The sequence below is a fragment of the Dipodomys merriami genome, unplaced genomic scaffold, assembly GCF_024711535.1.
Source record: "Dipodomys merriami isolate MVZ:Mamm:240054 unplaced genomic scaffold, mDipMer1.0.p SCAF_1366, whole genome shotgun sequence".
Lineage (NCBI taxonomy): Eukaryota > Metazoa > Chordata > Mammalia > Rodentia > Heteromyidae > Dipodomys > Dipodomys merriami.
In genome coordinates this window covers 620-25,854 of record NW_027202678.1, presented here as the reverse complement: position 1 = coordinate 25,854, position 25,235 = coordinate 620, and the positions used below count along the sequence as shown (strand labels likewise).

The following is a 25,235-nucleotide window of genomic DNA, read 5'->3' as shown; positions in this document are numbered from 1 at the left end:
AAGTTGGTATTCAAGGAGGCTTGAACACAAGGCCTGGGCACGGTCCATGAACACTTCTGCTCAAGGCTAGTGCTCTACCACTTTGAGTTACCTTAGTACTTCCAGTGTTTGGCTGCTTAGAAATAAGAATCTTGAGCCATGATTCCAGCCGGGCTCTTTGTAGGTTAGTTGGGAGATGGAGTCTTAGGGATTTTTCAGCCTGGGCTGACTTTGAACTGCAATCTATGCCACAAAAACCCTTTATTATTTTCAATTAAAGCAACAAGGAGATCAAGTAGAATAAGTAGAACTGACCTGGTTCTTATCAATAATTGACAGACAAATATTCTGAAATGACAAAACTCAGTAGATGTGATGAGAATTTCAGCACAGATATGCCCAGTATTTTAGAACCATGTAGTCAGTAGAATTCACAACACAAAACAAAAAGGCTTATCAAGAATTGCCAACAAATATTCTGAAATGACAAACCTCATTAGATGTGATGACAATTTTAGCACAGATATGCCCAGTATTTTAGAACCATGTAGTCAGTAGAATAAACAACACAAAACAAAAAAGGCAAAACTAAAATTTTAACAACAATGTTTAGACATCTTTGCTAACAAAGGCACATCACATGGTTGAGCCTCAGTTACCAGGGCCTGTGAAGAGCGCAACTTGTTAGCAAGGCACCTTAGAATAGATGGATGGAATAGTAAGTTTGGTGGAAGGTTAAGGGCCATATAGGGCCAAACCCTAAAGTCACCATGTGGCCAAGATGGTGAACTCAAGATGGTGAATTTCTGAAAAAAAAAATGCAAAGACACCTTGAACAAATAGACCAAGACTACAATTGGCTAGCCTTTGAAAGAGAACCTAGAGGGGGTCGTTGGGACCCAGCCTGCGTCACACTCTTCAGGACACAAGCCAAATGTAGAAAAAAGCGAGAGATAGGGAAAGTTGGACATGAATGGCAGAGAGAGAACAGAGAGAGCCCAAAAGTAAACAGACTTCTGACCATTTACCATTGAAGTAGCAAAAACTGTCTACATCTGAGAATGGCATAAAAATGAGGCACTCTGGCTTTCCAGGGAGAGCAGGAGACATTTTAAAGGGGTTTCACGGCTCAAGCGTGATTCGCAGCACCCCATTAAAAGAGTAGGAGAGTCAGTCTGGTGAGTGAAGTAGAGCTGACGAGGTGGAAGCGGCGTCCCAACATTTCCCAGAGCCCTCTAGAGAGAGCAACAGAGAACCATAGAGTAGCTTCACTTACCAGAGTAGAGAAGTGGTGTGGACGTGGATTATGAAGGCCAGCAATGGTATCGATGAGCTCTGTCCGCAGCAGACAGTTGGGTTCACAAAAGGCCATCAGAATTGTGCGTATTCCTCAGAGCAAAAAGGGTAAAAACAAACAGAACAAGAAAAAAGACGAAAAAAAAAACAGAGAAATCCCAGCAATCCTGAATTTAAGCCCTTTATCCGAGTCACGGCACCATTTATGTTAGGTTTTTAAAAAAAGGTAGCTGAGTAAGAAGAGCACCACACACGTGGTATTCAGGTAAGGGGTAGGTTTATTCAGTAAACCTGCTGGGAACAGGCAAGTTGGCACTCCACGTGGCTGGGGAAGGCCTAGGAAAGAGAGAGCTGGGAAAGAGAAAGGAAAGAAAGAGAGGAAAGAGAGAGAAGAGAGAGTTAGAAAAGAGCAGCGAGAGAGCAGAGAGCTATAAAAGAGCTGGGAGAGAGCAGAGAGCTAGAAAAGAGCAGCAAGAGAGCAGAGGGAGCTAGAAAAGAACAGTGAGAAAGCAGCGAAAGAGAGCAGAGTGTTTGAAATGAACAGTGAGAGAGCTAGAAAAGAGCAGAGAGCAGAGAGAGCAAGAAAAGAGCAGCAAGAGAGCACCTCTGGGCTTGGGTTAGGCCTTATCTAGGGTATGGGCAGAGAAAGGTGTGGCCACATCAAATTCAGATGTGACCTCAGGGGATGCAGATGTGACCTCTTCCAGGTGTCCCAGTTGCCTAGGTAACGCAGGTACTGGGTGGAGACTTTGCTGCGAGGAGTGTGGAGTCTGCTGGCCATCCTGGAGTGGACCTTACACGGACCATACAACATTACTGCCTTCTTAAGTTTACCAATATCATCTACAGCAGCACCTTAATATCTGGCTGGTTGAGATATACCATTCATAGGGGGTCGTTGAATTACAGGATAAGAAAAAATAGGCATTTCATCATCAAAGTCACTGTCTGAGCCCTGTGTTTTGTGAGGGAATGATGCTGTAAAAATTGCATTGGCCAGTGAACGAGCTGAAGGCTGCTTTACTTTCAGTTTCTCAGGTTCTCCTTTCACTCTGCTAATTTCCAACCCCATATGTTGTAATTTTGATAATATCCATTCCATTTGCTCAGACATTTTGTTTACACTTTCAGTTTGTTCCTTTTCAGCCTTTTTTACCTCTTGTTTTTTCTCTGTGAACTGCAATGCATCCTTATCTATTGAGTCCTTAACCTCAGAGTCCAATTGTAAATCTACTATAAAAGGGGTGGCCTCTTTCTTTAAGTCTGCTTTTAATCTTTCCTCATTCAAAGCTTTAAAAAGGGTATGTAAAATAGCCCAAATGGACCAAAATCTAATAGGAATCTTTTCCCCTTCTCGAACAGCTCTTTCTACGTTATTCTTTACTCATTTCCAATTATCGACATCTAATGTTCCTTCATCGGGGAACCAAGGATTCCATTCCCTAACTACATTAATACAGATTTCTATGTCAGAAGAAGAAATATTTAGACCATAAGCAGCAAGTAAATGTTTAAGCATAGTTAAGTATGGAGTAGATTTAACTTGTCCCATCATCCTGTAATTAAAAGTACTTACCTGAATATCCCTTCCTGAATTCAACCATGAAGGGTCCCTGTTTGGGTGCCAATTGTAACGTCTAGTGCCTTGGGGTCCCTGAGTAAGTGTAACGAAATCACCAGGGCACTGGGGATGCAGAGTGCAAACAGCAATTGCCACTGCATGCTGTGCTTTGTTGTTAGTGGGTATTTAAAGACAAGCAAGCATGATCTTTGCCAAGATTTGGTCAGAAGACATTGACACAAAAATTTTAACAGATACATTTTTACTTGACCTATGAGACAATGCCTTGGTATATTATTAATTTGGGGGGGGGGTCTGGTCATGGGGCCTTAACTCTGGGCCTGGGTGCTGTCTCTCAGCTCTTCAGCTCAAGGCTAGAGCTCTACCACTTGAGCGACATCACCACTTCTGGCTTTTTTCTTTTTGCTTATGTGGTGCTGAGGAATCGCACTCAGGGCCTCATGGATGCAAGGCAAGCACTCTACCACTTAGCCACCTTCTCAGCCCTGTCTTGGTATATTATTTATCAAAACTATTTTAGAATAAGCTCAAACCACTTTTCCAATCTCAGGAAAATGCTTGACCAGCTGTTCAACTATGCTTAAGCAAGCAGAAGAGCTACTTCCTCAGCTCCCAGGAGTCTGTGACATGTGTTTTGAGATAGGGAGAGAACATTTTTCCTCTCTAGCCCGGCATACCAAGAGCTTTCCTAATACTTAAACACAGTCCTCAGATAATCCTGAGGCCGGAGCCTGCATCATTCTGCCCCTTCAACATAGACCCTGAGATTTCACAGTCTTGAACTGTAATCTTCCAAGCTTAGCATCCTGATTACCTTTGATAGTTAAAAAGTATAAATATAAGTAATATTTGCAAGAATTCCAGTGGAGGAAAAATGATGCAACCCAGTTAATAGTGGTGTTCTTTCCAGAACAAGGAGGGCATCACATTAGCAGAGATGCAGTGTATTTTCACAATGGAGATAAGCTATACTTGATGTGAATTAAGGGAATTTTGAGGTACACCCTACAAATTGGAAACTGGTGGGCTAGGATGACTTTATGACATAAATCTTGTGATTGATGGTCATGAAATAATAGCTTAATCTGATAAAAAACTGCTTACTCTTGAAGAATTAATTATAACATGCTTCATAGTTTTATCCCATATCAGAATGTGGCTCTTTTTCTGTTCACTTCTCAGTCTGTAACACCCCATTGGAAAATGAATCTATTTCAGAATTACATAACATGCAAACAGGTATATTTTGCGTCTCTCAGGTATGGAATGTTCAGAATTTTAAAATGAGTAGTTATTAGTCCTAGGAATTTTGAAGAACAAATACATTCTGTCCTCTTAACAACTTATTTACTTTTAAAAGTTATGGGTTTCCATAGAATGAAAATGTTTTCTGTGTTAGTATAAGAAAGTAGTAAATTTATTCTATTTTCAAAATATTGGCAAGTATATTGTGAAAAATTGTCTAGTTGGATATTCAAGTTGGTGATCCTGTGATAAAGAAGAGGTAATTAATTCAAATTAGATGCCAAATAATACTGATTTTTAAAAAGTTACTACATAAAGAATAATATTTACTATACCAAAACAGTGAAATTTTATTTCATCAGCTTATTTTTAATTTAATTTTATTATGAAAGTTATGTGCACTGGGGTTACAGCCATTGTAAGGTACTGAATACATAACTTTTCAAACTTGCTATCCCCTCTCTCATTTTTCTCACAAAAGTTGTAATGTACATTTCCAACTTATTGTGTTGTGTGAATTGCCATTGCATTGGTTTGCTCTTTGTCTTTGCCTCGCCATTTTTTTTGTTCCTCTTCCCTTCCCTAATTAAGGTAAATGTATACACAATACACAGGGTACGAAAATGAAACACAGCAGGGGATTAACCATAGGGGAAAATCTCAAAGAAAATAGAAATCACATAGTACATCAAAAACAACAACCGCAAATTAATATCTCTCTTTCCATATCTTGGAGGTCATTTTGCTCATCATCAGCTTATATGAACATATATATGCATAACAAAGCCACTGGAAAACAGTAGTTTCATGGACACTATATCATGAAAACAACATGTTAACTTTTTTTGATGGTAAAGGTGGAATTAGGATTGTTGAATTCGCGATTCTGATAAAGGAATTTCAAAAAAGTTTTAAAATTTATGACAGGTAAATTTTAATTGTTCAAACTTTTTAGCAACATAGCCTATTAAGGACATTTAAAATTGTCTGGGAAAATAGGCTTTCATGCAAAGAAATCCTTGGAGGCTTAGCTGGGAGGGAGCAATGTGGGTGAATATGGCTCATTTTCACACTAAACAAACAAGCCTCACAAACCTTGCTGTAAATCCTGTAGGTTCCCTTGAGAATTGTCCTTACCCAGGAAATATATTTTCACTGTGTGAAAACAAGGTTTTAGTGGAATTTAAATTCAAAGTTCTTAAAAAAAAAGACATCAAAATTTGTGAATTGACATTTAATTACCAAACAGTAATTCTCTCAAAAAGAAGGAAAGATGTAATTCAAAATCACATTATTAAAAGTATGAGAAAAGAGTAGTGGAGAAAGATGAGAAAAACCATAGAGGACTGTTATCTCTCCAGTGGTGTAATGGGTTCTTTATCTTGTTTCTTCCATTCTATTTTCGTCAGCTATGAAGAGTGTCTCAGGACTGGAGTAACCAGTTCAGACAAAGAATACTCACAGAATGGGGACGGGGAAAGTGGCTCAGTGGTAGAGCGCTTGCCTTGCATGCCTGAGGCCCTGGGTTCGATTCCTCAGCATCACATAGGCAAAAAGAAAACAGCCGGAAGTGGAGCTGTGACTCAAATGGTAGAGCGCTAGGCTTGAGATGAATAGCTGAGGGACAGCGCCCAGGCCCAGAGTTCAGGCCCCACGACCGCCCCCCCCCAAAAAAAGAATACTCACAGAAGAAAATATTTTCAGTCGATGTAGGTGATTTATAACCTTTGACAGTCTATTCAAATCTGTTCAAAATTCTCCCCTACCCTAACCTGCCATCTTTGAACAGCTTTGTTTGCTTTTCCCAAGACTGCCCTTCATTAACTGCTTAAAATTTTGTGAGGTCATATAAATACTTTTTAGAGATTGCTGTTTGGTTGTGATTTTTGTGTGTTTTTGTTTGTAGTTGTGTTTTTAACTGAATTTCAAAAGGTTGCACAAGTGGGTTGGAATTAAATATGTCCACCTAATTGTCCAGTGCTCCTGGATCAGAGGCAATACTTCTATCATTCTTAACCAACCCTTTCTCCAAGACTTATTTCAGATTTACCACTTCCTTTATTACATGTGTACATTGAGTATTCTAGCTGTACTTGCCCCTTGTTCCATTTTTCATTCATTTTATGTCTTTAATATTATTCCTTTCTGGTTTCAATATCCTGATAGTCATTCTGTTAAACTGTCAGTTAATAGTTTGAAAGGCTTATATACATTCCATGGAGTTTCAATCCTGCATATACTTGAACTGATGTCAGCTTATATTTCCATAATTCATTCATCTGCAATAACAATTTGTAAGACTGGAGACGTGAAGCACCTAGACATGATTTTATTCTCATCTTTTTGGAAGATTAATCTTTAGTCAACAAGAAAGTTTAAAAATCACTTAGAATTTATAGCTAGCTACCAGTTTTTATAAATGGCTTTGTACATTGGTGTGTGATTATTTTATTTTACATGGGATGATATTTTCTACTACCTATAAGTTTTGGACAAAGAAGAAAACTAAATTTTATTACTGTAGAGTAATATGATAGAAATAGAAGACAAATTTTACGTTTATCACATATCTGATCAGTACCCATAATCAAGACTTAAAGTCATATTTCTTACTATGTTAGACAGATAGGGAAAATATGATAAGGCAACACATGATTGGGCAACTATTAGTAACTTTTTAAAGTGTGCATTCTTATGTGATGAAATTTACTTTATTATCCAATATTTGGGTTTGAATTATGGGAGGCTGATCTATTTTACACATTTCTGGAAGGCACCTACTGATCAACGCAAATGGTGGGAGATACTATTTCTACACTTTAATGAATGGTTGAACTTATTTGGCATTAGTGCTGAGTAAATAAATCAACTCTATTGTAACTTGATTCCTACACTTGAAAAACTTAATGTCACTGTCATTTACTTGTCAAGTGTTATTTTGGTGAATATGATTTTAAAAAGTTTATTTGAAAAGTTATATACTTTCAAGAGATTAAATGTAGGTTATCATTGGTTTGAGAATGACAACATTTTTATACTACAGAACCAAGATTTACTGAAGTACCAGTGTTTTGAAGTACTAAGGGTCTTCTCAATTAATGTTTTTCGAAATTATATTGGACCTCTAAGTCAAGTTTTCCTAGCCTTGGTAGAACAATTATGGATCTATCATTCCAGGAATTATTTTTTTGCCTACTTATGCTGGACTGCAATCTTTCATTCATCATTAAGAGAGGGGTATTAAAAATAATCTTGTGACATTTGGGATTTTGTTTACTCATATGGGCTGCTCATCTGTAAATTGAAAGTTTGAACTACATTACTTTCTCTCATATTTTGTGATCTCATCATTCATTTTAAGTTGCCTTACATTTCACAATTGCTTACTGCTAATTCCTGCAATGAATTGGGGCACTGAAATATCATAGGAAGTGAGAAATTGAGATGGGTCTTTAATTACTTTCTGTTAGCATGTTGCATGGGCCAAGATGAGAAGGTTTGCCCATGTTACCTGATGATGCAGATAACTGGGACCTGATATCCTCAGACCCGTGGGTACTGCAGAAGAATAATAGCTTTTAGGCATCATATCAGCAAAATTTGGGTATAATCAGTAAGAATGTTTCAGAAATATGGAGAAAAACACTTTGGGACTAGCGAGTTAACACAATATACACAGCAGCAGTGTAAAATCTCTTCTAGATTAGAGGAAAACAATACTGTTTTTTTTTACTATGTGAATTCAGAAGACCACGAACACTTAGAAGGTATCACAAGTTTATACCGAGGACATTGCATTGATACTTTTTATATTCTATTATATATTCTAAACCTAATTATTCATGTTTCAATCTATTTATGGGAATAAATTTCAATTTATTTGTCAAATTATCAATCAATTCTAGTAAGAGTCACTGTGTGAAATTTAAGATCAATACATATAAATATAAAATATATAAGTATATATATTATGAGAAATTGTTATTCATTGTTCTGTTGTGGTTAGGGTATCAAAGGCAACTCTGCTTTAAAGTATTATTCCATTATCTCTACCTCAGTTTTCAGTAGAGTTAGACCTAAAACTTTACCATTTGTAAATTTACAGCCTGGAGGCAAGAGGAAACACTTTGATTAAAACATAACCAATTTAAGCCTAATATCGAGGAGAAACATATGGACTTCTCTAGGAGGTATGGAAATATCTGGTGATAGAAAGTCAGTAGTGTAAGTTCCTGCCTTGTTGGATGGTAGACAGGCCAGGATATTAGGTAAACATGCATATGAACAATTTTTTCACATTCTTGGCTTTAGCTACTTTTAAAATGATAGGTATAATAAACAATTATATTTTGATAAAATACCTTCTATTCTGAATATTTCGGTCTGCAGTGTTCATCTCTCTATGAACCCTTGTAACTAAGATTAATTTTGTTCCAGTAAGAAAACTATGCTGTCAGGGTAAGATATTCTGGTTGGTCTGTTCCTACATGGAAGAAGGGTGAAGGGTAAGGAACACATTTGTACCACTGAGACCTCATTTAGGAAATTTTAAGCTGCAGAAGTTTAGAAGTAGCTCTTATGCAAGGCTTACTTTGAATCCATTAGCTCCACAACGCTAACTCCGTTGATAAGTACTTGAAAAGCCATCACCTTTGGACTTAGCTATAAAGGCTTCAAAATATGATCAAATTTCAAATGAAAACGACAAAATAGTCATTGACAAAAAATTGCAAATGTGAGCAATCGACCAAACAATATAAGTTTTTCCCACTATATACAGAAATTTATAGAAATAAGATCAATAGCATATTTAGGAACAATAAAGGTTCCTTGTTACAAATAGGCAACCAAGGATATATGCCTGTATAAAGATTGCATCATTAACTACTTAAACTAAGAGGATACTCCATGCTTCAGCAGTCGGTCTACCCAAATTACAACAATACAGAGATTAACATGGCACTTGCACAAGGATGATATGAAAATGTGTGAAGTATTCCATATTTTTCATTCTTCAAATGCAAGAAATGAAAAACAGTTATTAAAAAGTTGATTACAAAAATCAAGTGTAACAAAACCTGTAATTCATAGAATTACAGGTTAGTTTGACATCAGTGTATTAAATCTTCACCTTCGAACGGCCCTTACATAGAATAACCTTTAAAAAACTTGAAATTAGATAACATTATCTTTTTATCCCAAAGAAATAAAATAATATAAGGACCTCGGGAAAAAAGGAATCTTAAACTTTTTCTATATAGAATGTAATCTGAAAGGACACATTTATTAATGAACCTTTATATTATAAAACAATATAGACTGCAAAGTATTATATCTAGAAGACAATGAAATAGATTATGAACTTTATAGAAACATAGATACTTTTTTCAGACAATCACCAGGATTATCTTTAATTTCTATACTATTCATTTCAACAGAAAAAATAAAATTAAAAATATTCCAAACTCTGCAGAAATCATTATAGATGCATACAAACAACTCTTAAATACATTTTGAGACCAAAGTCATGCAATTCACGTGGAAGAATACCATGGAATCCATAAATTTTTAAATTAAGATATTACTGTTGTTTTGTATTATGAAAATATTTTGTAGGGACAGAAAGGATGGACTGGCACTTTTGAAATTTAAGAAACTTAACCAAACCATTACTACATAGGAGTACAATTTGTACAGCCTTCCACTACTTCAAAAGTAGTGATACATACTTATCCTTTTGGCAATATCAGATGAGGTTTCTTCCAAGTTGTTTTTCAGATCCGGTTTGATATCATGATTCAACAGAAGGAGGTACAGCATATCTTTGCTATTTCAATTCCCAGCAACAAGATTCAAGGGGGTCAAGAGGACTTTAGTTTGGAGATTGGTATCTGCATCATGATGAAGTAAGAAAGAATCCATTCTGGTATTATTCCACATATAAGCACTGTGCACGGTTGCCAAGCCATTCAGAATTATAGCATGAATATCTGCCTTGAGCTACCAACTCATGGACAATGTCTAAATGTCCACTTTAGGATTCCTGATGAAGAGGGGTATACTTACCTCATCTCTAGTGTTCATATGAGTGGCCTTTTTGAAAAATAGTCTCGGTACTGTAGTAAGCCGATTCATTTCGACATCCCAAAGAAGAAATTTGCATGGATTCTTCTCCATTATTTTCTTGCAATTGATACCTTTCTCACGTTTTCATCTTGTTCCTTGTCTTCATCAGAATTGCCTAACCAGAGACTTTGAGTACCAGTGGAAATAAAGTGTCCATGTATGTCCCCAATAGTTCAGGTTGGTTGTACTGGTCAGAAAAATCTGGTGAATTTTCTGCATATGTTAATCCACCATGATTTATTTTCTCTTTTTCCATTTTTACTATTTTAAATTATTCTAACTGGAGAGTAGTGAATTGATAGAGAGCAGAGGAAAGATTTTCCTCCGTATTCAAATGCACAGACTGAAAATGAGGACCAGTGCTGTCTTCATAGGCAGCTTATTCTAGAAAGGAGAAAATAGGAAACAATGCCTTCTATGTAAATGATTTGGAAAATACCAAGATATAGTGTAAGAGAACTTACTATTCAATATATGAGCTTTAAGTGCTTTCTAATAGATCCATTATTTACTGGTAACCAACCTTAGAAAAAAATGTATAGTGCAGTAGTAAAATAGAAGTCCTTTGTATGACTACCTAAATTCTTGTTTTTTTTTAAAGACACTTGTTTTCATCTAAAAAATAGGCCTATCTATTTTCTTCAGTTGATTTTGATGATTGAAGATGCTTAATGAGGAGTCCACATGTATTAGTAGTCCTTTGATATCAATTAAATTTCAGTTTTTCTTCTTGGATAATATAATGATCAAAGCAATAGGTCAGAATCAGCAAACAATAGTTCAGCATCATACTTTCAATGCAAATGGATCACCAGTAAGTAATCTTTGATACCATTTTCCACAAAGTTTTGTCACAGATACAATCTGCCTGTCTTTTCTAGCTGCTTTCCTAGCCTGGATCTCTTCTTTCATTGTGCAAGAAAAGTGTGATTCAACTGATTTGTCAGAATTGTTAATAGAATCATCAAGGATTTAGATTCTTTATTAAAAAAATTAGGTGTGGGGCCTGAACTCTGGGCTTGGGCACCGTCCTTGAGCTCTTCAAATCAAGGCAAGTGCTCTACCACTTGAGCCACAGAACCACTTCTGCGGTTCTGTTTATGTGGTGCTGATTTGGAAAATGGCAGAGCAGAAAGTGAAATGATGCAACCAAAAATATAAAAGCAAAATAAATTAGGATAATTATGGATCAACTTATTGTCTATGAGAATCATGAACGAGAGAGAGGAAGAGAGATACAGATGTTCAATGACCTAGCTGGCCAAAAAATCCATGCTTCTGATCCATTTACAAAGTAAAGAATTTTATTTTTTATTTGTTAAAAGAGATTGAAATAGAATTTATGTATTTATTGAAATTAGTAAATACATTTTAGTAGCCTACATAAAGAGACATAGCTTTGACCAAATTATAAATAAGAATCTTAATCCTTGGACTGGGTTGCTGGCTCAGTGGTAGAGTGCTTTACTTGCAACTTACTATATAGTGCAGAGACTACTTTCAAAAAAGGCCAGTCATATGAATACTGAGGATGAGGATGAGTATACCCCTCTTCATCGGGAAGCCTAGAGTGGACACTTAGACATTGTCCATGAATTGGTAGCTCAAGGCAGATATTCACGCAATTACTGTGAATGTCTGGACACCCCTGCACAGTACTTATATGTGAAACATATTGCAACAGTACACACACACACACACACACACATACATACACACACATATACACACATACACACACATCATCAGATTTCTTCGTATGTATTTTTTGTGTATGGTCTTAAGAAGAAATTTACATTACTAACTTGAATTTCTGACAGAACAATATAATCACTATACAACTTGCTTCTATACTCTCAATATTAAATTGCTAAGTATGTGCAATATATAAGTATAGGAAAAAGTAGGAGCCACATTGGTGGCTCATGTCTTTATTCCAAGCTAATCAGAAAGACGAAATCTGATTATTGTGGTTTGAAACCAGACCAAGAAAAAAAGTCCATTAGATTCTGGTTTGAAAGTAACCAGCAAAAGCTAGAAATGGTACAAGCAATAAAATGATAGCCTTGAGAAAACTAAAACAAATAAAAAAAACAAATTCTAGGACAGAGCTAGGCCCTGAGTTCAAGCTCTAGTATTAGTATTTAACTAATGAAGGAATGAATTAGTTTAATAATTACCTAAAATAAATTAAGTGGTCACAGGTGGCGGGGCAGATAAAATGTTACTACCATGGTGACTGGATTATGTATTATTTTGTAATAAGGCAAATTATCATTTGTCCAAATCACTAATATTTTATTTGAACTTTTTTGTACAATAAACCCTGAATTTAGCATGTGTGTATATGTGTGTGTTCGTGCACACACATGTGTGTTTATGTGTGTGAGTTTGCTCTTGCAATATTGCTTGCCAATATGAACAGGGTGAGGCTGCAAAGAGCTGTGTTGCAATGTTTTTTATTTATAAGTGTTCTGTCCTGTCATTTCAGTAAATTTTATTTGTTAAGTAATAAAATCATCATAATCAAAGCATTTACAACATAAGTTAGATAAAAGAGATCATTTTTATTTCTTAATATATGTTAGGTAAAAATATACACATATAATTAGGTAGTAAGTTATTCTGTAAGATGACTGTACAAAATGTGTATTTGACTTCTTAAATTGGTTATATTTTTAAGAAATATTCATGGAGTGATTTTGACCGACTTGACCAAATAGGTATTACTCTCAGGGTATTTCTGTGAAACTCAAGGTGGATAAACTCTTTCCGGATTTCAGTTGAAAATAACTTTCTTTGTAAGACCTTATCTATTCACACCAAGATAATAAACCCCGTATTTTTAAGGTTTGAATATCCCATCATAATGACTGAAAATCAGTATTGTATCTATACTTGTTAGATATATATTTTTAAAAAAACAAAAACATGTGTTATCTCCAGATTGTGGATGCATTTGAAGTTGTTTTGTACATACAAAGCTTTCTTCATTAATAGTTCTTTTGTGGGAGTAACTATCACAACTTTAACAAATAAGGCTTTTCTAATATCTTTTCCAATATAAATAACACCCCAGAGAGAGGTTTTTTTTTTTTGTTTTTTTTTTGTTTTTGTTTTTGTTTTTTTTTGCCAGTTATGGGGCCTGAACTCGGCCTGGGCACTGTCCCTCAGCTCTTTAGCTCAAGGCGAGCACTCTACCACTAGAGCCACAGTGCCACTTCCAGCTTTTTCTGCTTATGTGGTGCTGAGGAATCGAACCCAGGGCCTCATGCATACAAGGCAAGCACTCTACCACTGAGCCACCTTCCCAGCCCCCCCAGAGAGAGTTTTGCAATTTCATAAAAACATATAAATGTTTTAGTAATATTTTAGTTCTTTGACTATACAGCTAAAGACATTTGTGAAATAAATATTGTTAAGATCTGAAAATGTAAGTGGCTATATTGGCTTTTTATGCATCATTTTATGTAAAGCCAGTTTTTATGAAACTAAAAGAAATAGAATAAAAGAATGTAAGTGAATTGGGTAACCTAATTATAAGTATAATTTTGTTTTCTATTAGCACAGTCCTTTGAATGTACATGATGCAGTTAAATTATTTTTGTGTCACTGTGCTTCAGTTATTTTTAGAATCTTTGTAGTTATGAGTGAATTTGTAGTATAAATAAAGGTCTTTTAATATGATTAGGATTAATCTTGTGTTTTGTGTTCTACTCCCATGAACATGAGTTATTTTCATTAGTCTTCAGTATCATAAGAAATTTTGAAAAAATTTGGTAGTATTGATGTCTTTATTTTGGGAGGGGAGGGGTCCGGTAGTGGGGCCTGAACTCTGGGCACTATCCCTCAGCTCTTTAGCTCAAGGCTAGCACTCTACCACTTTAGCCACAGCGTCATTTCCAGCTTTTTTCTTTTTGCTTGTGTGGTGCTAAGGAATCGAACCCAGGGCTTCATGCATATAAGGCAAGCGCTCTACCACTAAGCCACCTTCCAAGCCCTTCATTTCTTTTTAAACCAATAGTATTCACAAGTTGGAGAGTCTTTTAATTCATACTTAGGTCTTGGTGTCTATGATTTTTTATCCTCTCATTCCTAACATTAATGATAGGTCAGAATGCATTTTTGGGTATAGGAAAGGTAACATATTTATGTGGGGTCAAAGGTGATTTTTATATCAGTCTTGCTTTAACAGCATTTTAAAGTAGTACCTTTCTCTCAAAATGTTAGGTACAAAAAGCAATCAAAATACTTCGAATGGTAAACAACTTAGTTGAGCTGCAATGTGAAAATGATTGGTCCATAAGACCTGCAGTCTGTTTCCATCAGGAATTGGGGAGGTCATTCTTTCAGTAAGACAGTGTTAAACAGAAATATGGTCCCCAGGCATTGCAGTGTTGAGTAAAGGGATAAAATATGATTTTTACTATTTTGAGCTAGAAATCAAGAATGTAATACTTTAGCAGTTCCTTTCACCAAGGAGGTATGCATTGATTATTAACTTTGACTTTTCATATTACAGTTCCCTATTTTCTAACAAAGATAAAGTGAAATATTGTGAAACTGAAAACAATAATTCTGGGAAATTTTCCTAGAATTTGTAGACTAAGTGCTGATATTTTAGTCATAAAATAGAATGAGGTTAATTGATACAGTGGGACATGATCCTCAGGTTAACACTTACCATGTGTGCAATGTTGTACTAGTAACTCCAACTCTGAAGACTTCAATATTATTAACTGAGAATTAAAAATGTAAGGAGTTCCACTTTATGCAATTATTGTGAGGATTAAATTATATACCATAGGTAAAGTACTTGGAAAAACAATCAATTAGCATTTGACACATTCTACCTTTTATTTTATCATGTTGTGAATTCTAACATTTTTACTGTGATTTAATATGTGCAATGTAATGTATTGATATTCATTGCATTGATCACTTTTCTGTCACTATGAGGAAAATACCTACAAAGAAAACTTCTGAGGAAGAAAATATTATATTGACTCATGGTTTAAGAGAACAGGGTTTAAGATCAAATGTCTCCATTGTTTTTAATTATATTTTTATTATCTTAACTAGGTATACACGGGAATTTCCATTCAATAAATGAGTTTTTAAGTTTGGATCTTTATATAACTTTTCCCTACCCTTCCAAACCTCACCCCACTTTAATATTTTCTATTTTCATATTATTTGCATTGAATATAATGTCTTCACTCTTACTCCATAACTCTCTTTATTCCTTCCCTTTGTCTTCCCCTCACATCTTCCAGGTGATAGTTTCCTGGTATTCATTTTGTTGGATTAAAAGTTCAATTTTATAAGATACTACTACACCTTTTAAATACTGCTCTGAAAAATGAAAGCTTTGGTTAATACTGTTGTTTAACTTGCATAAAATTCTGGCTTCCAAATATGTGACAGAACATGGGTCCTTTGTGTGTCTGATTCTGACTTCGTTTACTTAGCATATTTTTAGATCTATCCATTTCTTTGCAAATAATGTAACAGTCCTCATAATGGATGCATGCAATCCAATTGTGTATATATGACACACTTTCTCCAACCATCCCTCCGCCAAATGGCATCTTGGCTGTTTCCATAACTTGGCTGTGGTGAATAGAGCAGTAATGAACAAGGTTGTGAAAGTGATTTTACAGTAACCTTTTCTAAGAATTCATCAATATTTTTCTGTGAGCAATCCTCTAGCCAGTTTTTCAGAATAAGCACATCCTTCCTTTCATCTCCATCACAACGTATTGCAAGTCCTCAAAAACACACTATCCCATACATGTCTCAATAAGCTAAAACCACACTATGCCCATATTTTTCAATATATTTTTAATACATAAATTTAGTGAGAACCTTCTATGTACTTTCGTAATGTGCGAATGAGAGACATAACAAGAGTAAAAGTAAGAAATATTCATTTTAATTAGCTATTATCATATTTAAAATCTTTTTCAGCTCTAACTCATAGCCTCACTTACTATTATTTTAATCTTTATTTGATTACTTCATCTATCCCCTAAATTATAATAGGTGAGTTAAATACATACAAAAAGTGTGGTTTGATTTTGACACTCATGTGTGAGGATGCACAATATGGGCAAATAGATGGATTAGAATTAATAGAAATTATCCATTTTGTTAGAGATGGTTTTTCCAAACTGATTCATATTTCATTCAACAAAAAGAAACGTGTAACAATTCCCTTTGTTTTGCTCCTTATTAACTTTTGTTTCCATTTTATTTTATAATGGATGATTTCATATATGTACTGTAGATACAAAAATATGTTAAACTATTTCTATCCATATGTATTGATATATATACATAAATACATATATTACACAGGTTACAACGATAATTTTTAACTTCTGTAACTATACAATTTACTAAATTATTAAAAACATCGACGGCTCATACCTAGACTCCTGATTACTCGGGAGGCTGAGATCTGATGAACATGGTTTAAACCCATCCTGGGCATGAAAGTCCATTAACCTCTTATCTCCAAACAACCAACAGAAAATAAGAACTGGAACTGTGGTTTAAAGTAATAGAGTGGTAGCCTTGACAGAAAAAGCTCAGGGACATAACCCGGCTCTTAGTTCAAGAACTACAATCTACACAAAAATTCTATTTAATTTACACCTGTGTAAGTAGAGTATTTCCATAACCCAAATGCATATCCATGCTCATTTGCAAGGTAACTCTGTTTTGTGTGAAGAACCACTAAACATTATCACTAAAGTAGCATTGGAAAGTGGGTTCATTCTATCTCTCTAATGGATTTTTCTCCACTCAAATACTCAAGTGTTACAATTATTCCAATTATTAAAATCATAGCTTTTTTCTTTAATATCCCTAATATTACAGTATCTTGTGCCCACTACATGGGTGTTCTTACCACTTTGTCATGTGTCCTGCCCTAAATTATCCTGATAATTTTTTCAGATAGAAACTGGCTTCCTACATGTGTATGATCTTGGTCTCAGTCCACTTTATGTTATTCTTCCTGGAATTTAGAATAACAAGTGCATGGTGTTATGTACAGATTTTTCTGTCTAGTCTGGGCCTTAGCCAATGTTCTCACAACAGTGCACTCCCATGTAGTCAGGATTTTCATAAGCTTGTCATAGATGATTTTTAAAAAATCTTTGCATTTCCTGCAGGTTCTTGAGTACTGAATTAATTTGTGTTTTCTTGTCTTGTTTTGTTTCATTTGAATGTATGTGTTGAGTTGTTCCTAACTTTACTTTTTGTTTCTTTCCCTGATGTTCTTACCTAACGTGCTGAGAAACGAATTCTGCTTTCTCAAGATAGTCAGGGTGAACGTTATTTATTCCAAAGCAATTTCAGTAACATTTAAACACCTTCATATCTATGAATGGTATAAAAATGCTAAGCGCTGAGAAGGGTGTTTTTACTTTCACGGTAGTCTTTGCCATACACAGATCATGAAATATATGAAGATAATATAACTACGGATGCATGCCAGGAGGAAAAAAACCTATTATTAATTTTTTGACAGAGGCTTCCCTTCTAGTGAAAGAAATATATTATTTGATGCAGGATTTCTCAAAATCATATTGCTAGGAAGAACCTAAACAATCATCTAATACTATAGACTTGAGAGTGATGAAGACTTCCTGAATAATTTACTTTTGGGTCAATTAAAAGCAAGCTTCCAAAAAGAAAGTAGATTTTAGAGAAACATGATGAATTTTATGTAAATAGGTCCTTAGCTGATTTTGTTAATTTGTGAACTAATACAGGGTAATAAAGTACAGCAAGGTAAAAAAGAACTTCACATTGAAATGCTCATTTGTGTGTGTGTGTGTGTGTGTGTGTGTGTGTGTGTGTGTGTGTGTGTGTGTGTGTGTGTGTGTGTTCATGCGCATGGGAGTATGCAAACACACATGTGCATGTGCTCATGCATGCATTCATCATTCTTGAGGCTTGATAGTGCCTGGGAACTATTCCTCAGCTTCTGTGCCCAAGGATAGTGGTCTACCCCTTCAACCACTTCTGTTTCTTTTGTTTGTTTGTTTAGATAATCACTTGTATTTTCATGCTTGAACTGGCTTTGAACAGTGGTCATGAGATTTCAGACTTCCGTGTAGCTAGTTAAGTGTATTCAGCCTCTGAGTAGCTAGTTAAAATTCTGCCTGTCCTCTATGCTTCACTGCTCTTTTATTCATTTCCTGAGGTAATCACAAGCCTAAGTCATATATATGTCTAATTGCTTTAAAAATGCTGTTACTGCTTGGCACCATGGGCTCCTATCTGTACTCTTAACTACTTAGGAGGCTTGAGAACAGAACCCAGGCCAAAAGTTTAGTGGAATTCCTTCTCAATCTATAGCTGGGTGAATTGGAACATTTCCACCATCCTTCACTATCTAATTACTACGATGGAAAGGACTGTGGATCCAGGCCAATCAAGGTAGCAGGCTGGACAAGTTGATGTTCATCTCGGATGCCATTGATGATGGGAAGGCTAAAAGCACAGATCAGGTCCAAGTTCTTGTGGCAAGGAAACCCCTATACTAAAATGAGCCACTGATATGATGCCAGCCTAGCAAGAAAAATATACCCCAAGTTGAAATACCCACAATTTCCCACAACCAAAATAAATATATACATGAACATTCAAAAAACTGTTCTTTGCTCTAATATCAGCTTTATCTGACTATCATATGATGTGACAGAATAGTTTCTTCATTAAACTTATGATAATTTAAAAAGACCTAAAATATTCTTTCTCCCTTATTAAGTGCAAATGAATGGCAAATTCCCTCATTTCTTACATATTGGACTACCACTATAAATTAATCTTATGTTTATTATTAATAGTAATATATTCTGATTTATTACTTTACTTTGTAACAATTTTTAAACTTTTGGCTTTTCTGCTGAAGTTGAAGTAATTAAATAATATCATCAAATATATTCCTTGGGTATTTATGGCAGTTTTTTACAAAGTTTTTAACCAATGGCTTCTACGAATTCTTAATTGGTATATCATTTGGGTTATTTTTAATTTCAATTTAATTTTATTTTAATGGTAATGTACACAGAGGTTACAGTTACCTAAATAAGGTAAAGTATTGAGTACATTTAATAGGGAAGGAACATTGTAATGCCTTCCATTGAATTTTGTATACTCAAAACAAGAAATACTGATGCTTTTTTTGTTGCTATTGATCCATGGGTACTTCTGCTTTCTTTGTTAATGCATTTTTATTATAAAATCGATATACAGAGGGTTTACACTTAATTGAGTCAACTAAAGAGCACACTTCATTTTATTTTCTAAATTTCTAATTTTGGGCTTAAATGATTTCGTTTCTTTAGGGTAATTCATTTTTTTCAGAGTTGTAGGATTAGTTAATTTATTTTTGCATGATTTTTACACATGTAAATTATTCAGACACATGTATTTTTCTTTTATAATATTTAACATGACTATTTAAACAATTTTTTCTTAATTTTTATATGGTTAATGATTTTAAATAAATTTATTTTCTTATAGTTATAAACATATTTGTCCAGGTAACAAATCCTTACTGTATTTTCAAGAAGCACATACTTTATTAAGAAATGCTTCATTACTTGGCCACTTTTTGGAAATAGTTTTACTTGAATTAAAAAAAAAAAAGTTTGAGCTCGTCATTGTGATTTGTGGCATCCATTTTCTAGCTATGGTGGGTAGTGTAAATAGGGTTTGTAATTCGAGAGATACTGAGAAACTCTGACCTTATTATAAAACTATTCAGAATGAAATGAATAGATATATAGCCCTCGCTACTGTTATATAGGGCACCTCGCTATCATATTCTAAATCTTGAGTTAAAACACCAGTAACATCAATCTTTTGTCAAAATAAAAGGACATTTGTTTCAAAATGCTTATTTTTAAAACTTATTTGCAAATATTCTCATGTCTTCTATTAATTTTCAATTTACTTAATCTATTAAAATCCAAGTATATTGTGATTATTTTATTTCTACTAAACTTTTAAATAGTATGAGTAATATTATGATTTCATATATTAACATACTTTTAGTATTTGTGATAATTTCCTCTGTTTAATATGATAATATGAATATTCCAAATGTGTGTATGTGTGTGTTTATGTGGTTTTTGTGTGTGTTTGCTTTGTGTGTACTTTGTAATGTTTGGGAGATCACACCATTGCTTCACACATGCTAGGCCAATGTTTTACCATTGAGCTATACTGCCTAGTTATAATCCAAATAGTGTTGCAAATCATGACATTGAAAATTTCATTCCTAGTATGTTTTTTCAAAATTATATATGATAAAATGTGATCCTTATTCTATCCACGCTAGCAATTTTTATTGTTATATAGAATATTCCCACTACCTTTCCACTTCCAAAGTCTTGTGTTTGTTATTGATAAATGTTTTACTTTGCTTCTTTTCTCTCTTCATTCTTTTTCCCTTTAGAGTTTAGCTAATTTTTCTCTTATTTCTTTGCGAATTAATTATCATATTCCTATTAAATTTCCTTACATTGTAACAGGTATATACAATGCTTTATTTTCTATTTTCTTTTTTCCCATTTTCACTGACTTTTGGTCCAAACTATTAGATGGATTAAAAAGAAACTTGACTCAGGACACTTTACTTTTCTCCTTTTCTTCTCTGAAGTCTTTCTGTTTTTTGAAACACCATAGCAATGACATATAGCTCCTATGTGTTCCATCATTATTTCCCCTCTCACTCTCCTCTGTTGTACAGCTCAAGTTGTTATCATTCAGTTTGATGATGCTACAGCATTATCTAAGTCTTAACTCATTCCTAAATTAATTTTAGTTGTTTCCAGTATTCACTAAAGACATTTCTCTATGTATAATATCTGGGGTCTTGTGTTTTTACAAGGTACAAAATATGAGTGACTATCAAACATCTAGATATCTCTGTAGAATATTGGTCCACCTGCTCAATAAACTCGTATGTAAATTCAAGGAATACAGGTCAGTCAGAACAATCTTGTAAAATTGTGTAGCTTCAGCCTTCATACTAACTTTGAATCGTATTACCATGTTTAGTAGTGAAGACTAAATAGTTCTACTATAAGAGCAGATACATAGAAGAATGTAACAGAGTTGTCAAAAATAAATTCTTAGTTTTATGATCAATAGATTTTGAAAACTATCCTATGACTTTATGAAAAAAAATAAAATCTTAAATGGGTGTATTGACACTATTGTCTCTCGAGATTTAAAGAATGATCTTAGACTACTACCTCAATCCTTTTTTGTTTTGTTTTGTTTTTTTGACATTCATGGGGCTTGAACTCTGGGCTTAAGCGCTGTCTGTGTTCTTCTGCTCAATGTGAGTGCCCTACGGCTTGAGTTACAACACCAGATCTGGTTTTCTAGAGGTTTATAGGATATGAGTCTCATGGACGTTCCTGCCCGGCCTGGCAGGGTTACAGATATGAGCCTACTTCCATCCTTATACAAAAATTTAATATAAAAAATGATTATCAAACTAAATGTGAGATGTGAAAACCTATAATGCATAAATGTAAAAGGTTTCTAAAATTTTGACATGGAATGCATTAGTGGCTAATGAAAAGCAAAAATAATCTGGATTATATCAAGTGATAGCTTTTCATAATTCAAAGGACACTATAACCGAAGTGAAAACGTATCCAAGAGATACAGGAAACATATTTGTTAATGCTACAATGTTAATGCTACAATATTACTGAATCTTAAGTATTTTTATATCTTCTAATTCTATATAAATTTTTCCCGAATAGGGTATTTCTTTAAAGAACATATGTAAATTGATAGTCAATAGGAGGAGTAAATGAAATAAGTTCCTCTTTAGTATCTAAGAATAAATCAAAAGAAAACTCACTAGTATGACCATAAAATAAAAAGATTACACAAAATATAGTAGTGCAATTATGGAGAAATTGATATACTCCACATAGCAAATCAATTTGTACAATACTACAATCATTATATCAAGCAAGTTTTCAAAAGGTCAAAGAAAATTTACAGGATATATTTATTACACTTCTATGTATATATTAAAGAGAAGTAAAAAACTTGTTTGGACAGGGAATATAGCTCATTGACAGTACACTTGAATAATATGTGTTAGAACCTGGAAATAATCCCCAAAAACAAATTTGAAAAGACACACTATAGAGGATGTATGCTGGACAAATTCCTGTAAGTGAATTTTATATCTATTTTAATGTCTGTTCTAAAATTTATGGCATTTCTATTTGAAGAAATGCAAGTTTGTGAAAATTAGGCTTGGAAAACCTATTATTGTACAATTTACTTCCAAAGCACTACAATGTATACAATAAAAGGAGATTATATATTGCATGTGAACTTCATGTCAGCAAAAAGGAAAACTATTGTTAAAAATACTTCACACAAATTGCAGAATACCTAAAAAGATGTTTTCATTGTTGGCTAAAAAGTCTTTGTAAACTACAGCGTTTAAAACAACGATGTGATTTCTGTGTTTTTTGAGTTTTTTGGTCGTTTTTTTTGAGTTTATACAGAGATAACTCAATCAAAAAGTGTATATGATAACTGTAATATCTAGGAATTATGCATCACTTATAAGTAATTGATAACCTTTTCTGGAAGAAACTTTTAGCAAATGACAAATGACCCAAATCTATGCATCTGCATTCTAAGAAAGTCATATGTTACTTCTTCAATCCAATTGTATTCTCTACTTTGCTAGGAAAAAAATTATTATCAAGGTAAGAACCAATAGCAATGAAAAGAATAAAAATACATAATCATCTTGACTTATTTGTGAAAATAACAAATGAAATAAAACAATTTCACTTAAGCAACTCCAATATTAGTACATATAAAGATGTTCCTGAATACCAATATCCATTGAATTTTTGGAATTTTAATTTCGACCAACATATAAAAACTAGAACAAGAAAACAAATATAGTCTTAGAGCAAATCAGCCTTCGACTAATTTTTTTAATTGTTTTGAAATTACAAAAGTATTGATACACTGGGAAGGGATGTGAAGGGTAAACAAAGGAGGAGGCTGCAGTGCTTGATAAGAAATGTACTTATCTTGCCCATGTAATTGGAACCCGTGTGTACAGTATGTTCACAATAAAAAATAAAATTTTTTTAAAAAAGTGAGGAAAAGGAAAAAAAGAAAAAGAAAAGAAAAAAAAGAATTGATACCATTAAGAAAATGATTTTTTCCTATGGAAATCAATTTAAAATGTTTATTACTTATTATAACTCAAATAGCAAACAAGAGTATTTTTATACAATCATTACAAATATCATTTTAATACTATAATAAAATAGAATAAAAGACCAGTCCCAATATATTATCATTATTCTTAATTCCTAATCATTACCTAAATACCTTAAACTGAATAGTCATGTCTTTAACATAAACATAAATATTCTATAGGTTTTACTTAACATTTTCCAGGGGAATGTATTCATGTTTCTAAGGAATGTTCACAGCAGTTAAAAGGTGCTTTTTTGAAATTAATGTGAGGCACAGAGGTAACTCCTGTTTTTAGTGGTTAAATGGAGATAAGAATTGAACAAGTATTTTTTTTTGCGGGATGGAGGGGTCCAGTCGTGGGGCCTGAACTCTGACATGGGCGCTGTCCCTCAGCTCTTCAGCTCAAGGCCAGAGCTCGATCACTTGAGCCACATCGCCACTTCCAGCTTTTTTCTTTTTGCTTATGCCGTGCTGAGGAATATAATCCATGGCCTCATGCATGCAAGGCAAGCGCTCTACCACTAAGCCACCTTCCCAGTCCCCTAAAAAGTACTTTCCTGTCTGGGCTAGTTTCAAACACAATTCTAAGATCTCATTACCCAGAATCGCTCAAATTATAGGCGTGAGTCACTTGGTTTGATGTATTTTTTTTAATTTAATTATGTTTTAAGATTTTTGTTTCACTATAATGTACATCGTTCCACACATAAATTCAAATATATGTATTTATTTCTGATGACAAATATTCTCTAAAATGTATGTCTTTCTACATATTATATGTATATATATATATATATATATGTATATATATATTGCTGAAGACAGACTTCCTCTAAAGCTTTTATGCTACTATTTTTTGACCTTTTTCATTTCAAAGATATACAGTCTATTCTTCCAAAAGTTTCCTAGAATACAATAACTAATATTTCAATAGAATGTATAATCTATTACTTTCAAGGGAATTTTAGAGATACACATGATATTGCAGTAACATTTACAGTATATTACTTGAAATAATTCTGTTGCCACTCTTAAATATTTGTGTGTAGTGGTGGGGAGAGAAGAAACTAATTCATACTGGTTAGGAATTTGCAATAATTCCAAAATCTATTCCATAATTTGTTATAAGCACATAGTCAATCTACCTGTTAAGGTTTAGTTTTTTTGTTTCTTTATTTGTGCAGATTTTTAATATGGATGCATGCACAGTGGCAACATTAAAAATATTAATCCAGATTTTGTGGATGATTTATATTTCTCTTGGGTAAACTAATGAGCTCCAAGAAAATGTCCATAAGGTGCCTTTCAATTCTAATATCACTGTTTGTCTTAAAATGCTTTAAATTCTACACACTTTAATGTGGACACAGGGTCATATTGTGGAACTTTTCTCCGCAGAGAGTGAGCACTACCCTATTGCTTAACATGGACAATGTACCTTCATACATAGACTGGGCATGTGCAAAGAAGAAGTGGTAGTTGAACAATTTTCTTAGCAGTTTTTACAGATGAAATGTAAATAGAGCAACTACGAACTCAAAAGGAATGTGCAAAGAAGACAAGGGCACAAAGTAGAATGTGCCAAGAAATGCTGAAGTATATTTTCAAATAATGTGCTCAGGTGTGAGGGTGTGTTCAAAGTACAGATTCAGACAATGTACTTGGATATCTTGGGGGGGGGGACTGCTTTAACCTATTCTGGGATAAATGTACAAGTACA

The 25,235-nt window shown here is 34.0% G+C and overlaps 1 non-coding gene across 1 annotated transcript; it reads left to right on the top strand.

Moving 5' to 3' along the window:
• The first annotated feature begins 9,008 nt into the window (after positions 1-9,008).
• On the top strand, positions 9,009-9,110 carry LOC138825255 (U6 spliceosomal RNA). The gene has a single exon (XR_011371380.1). It is a non-coding gene; the product is annotated as a U6 spliceosomal RNA (small nuclear RNA).
• The last annotated feature ends 16,125 nt before the right edge of the window (positions 9,111-25,235 follow it).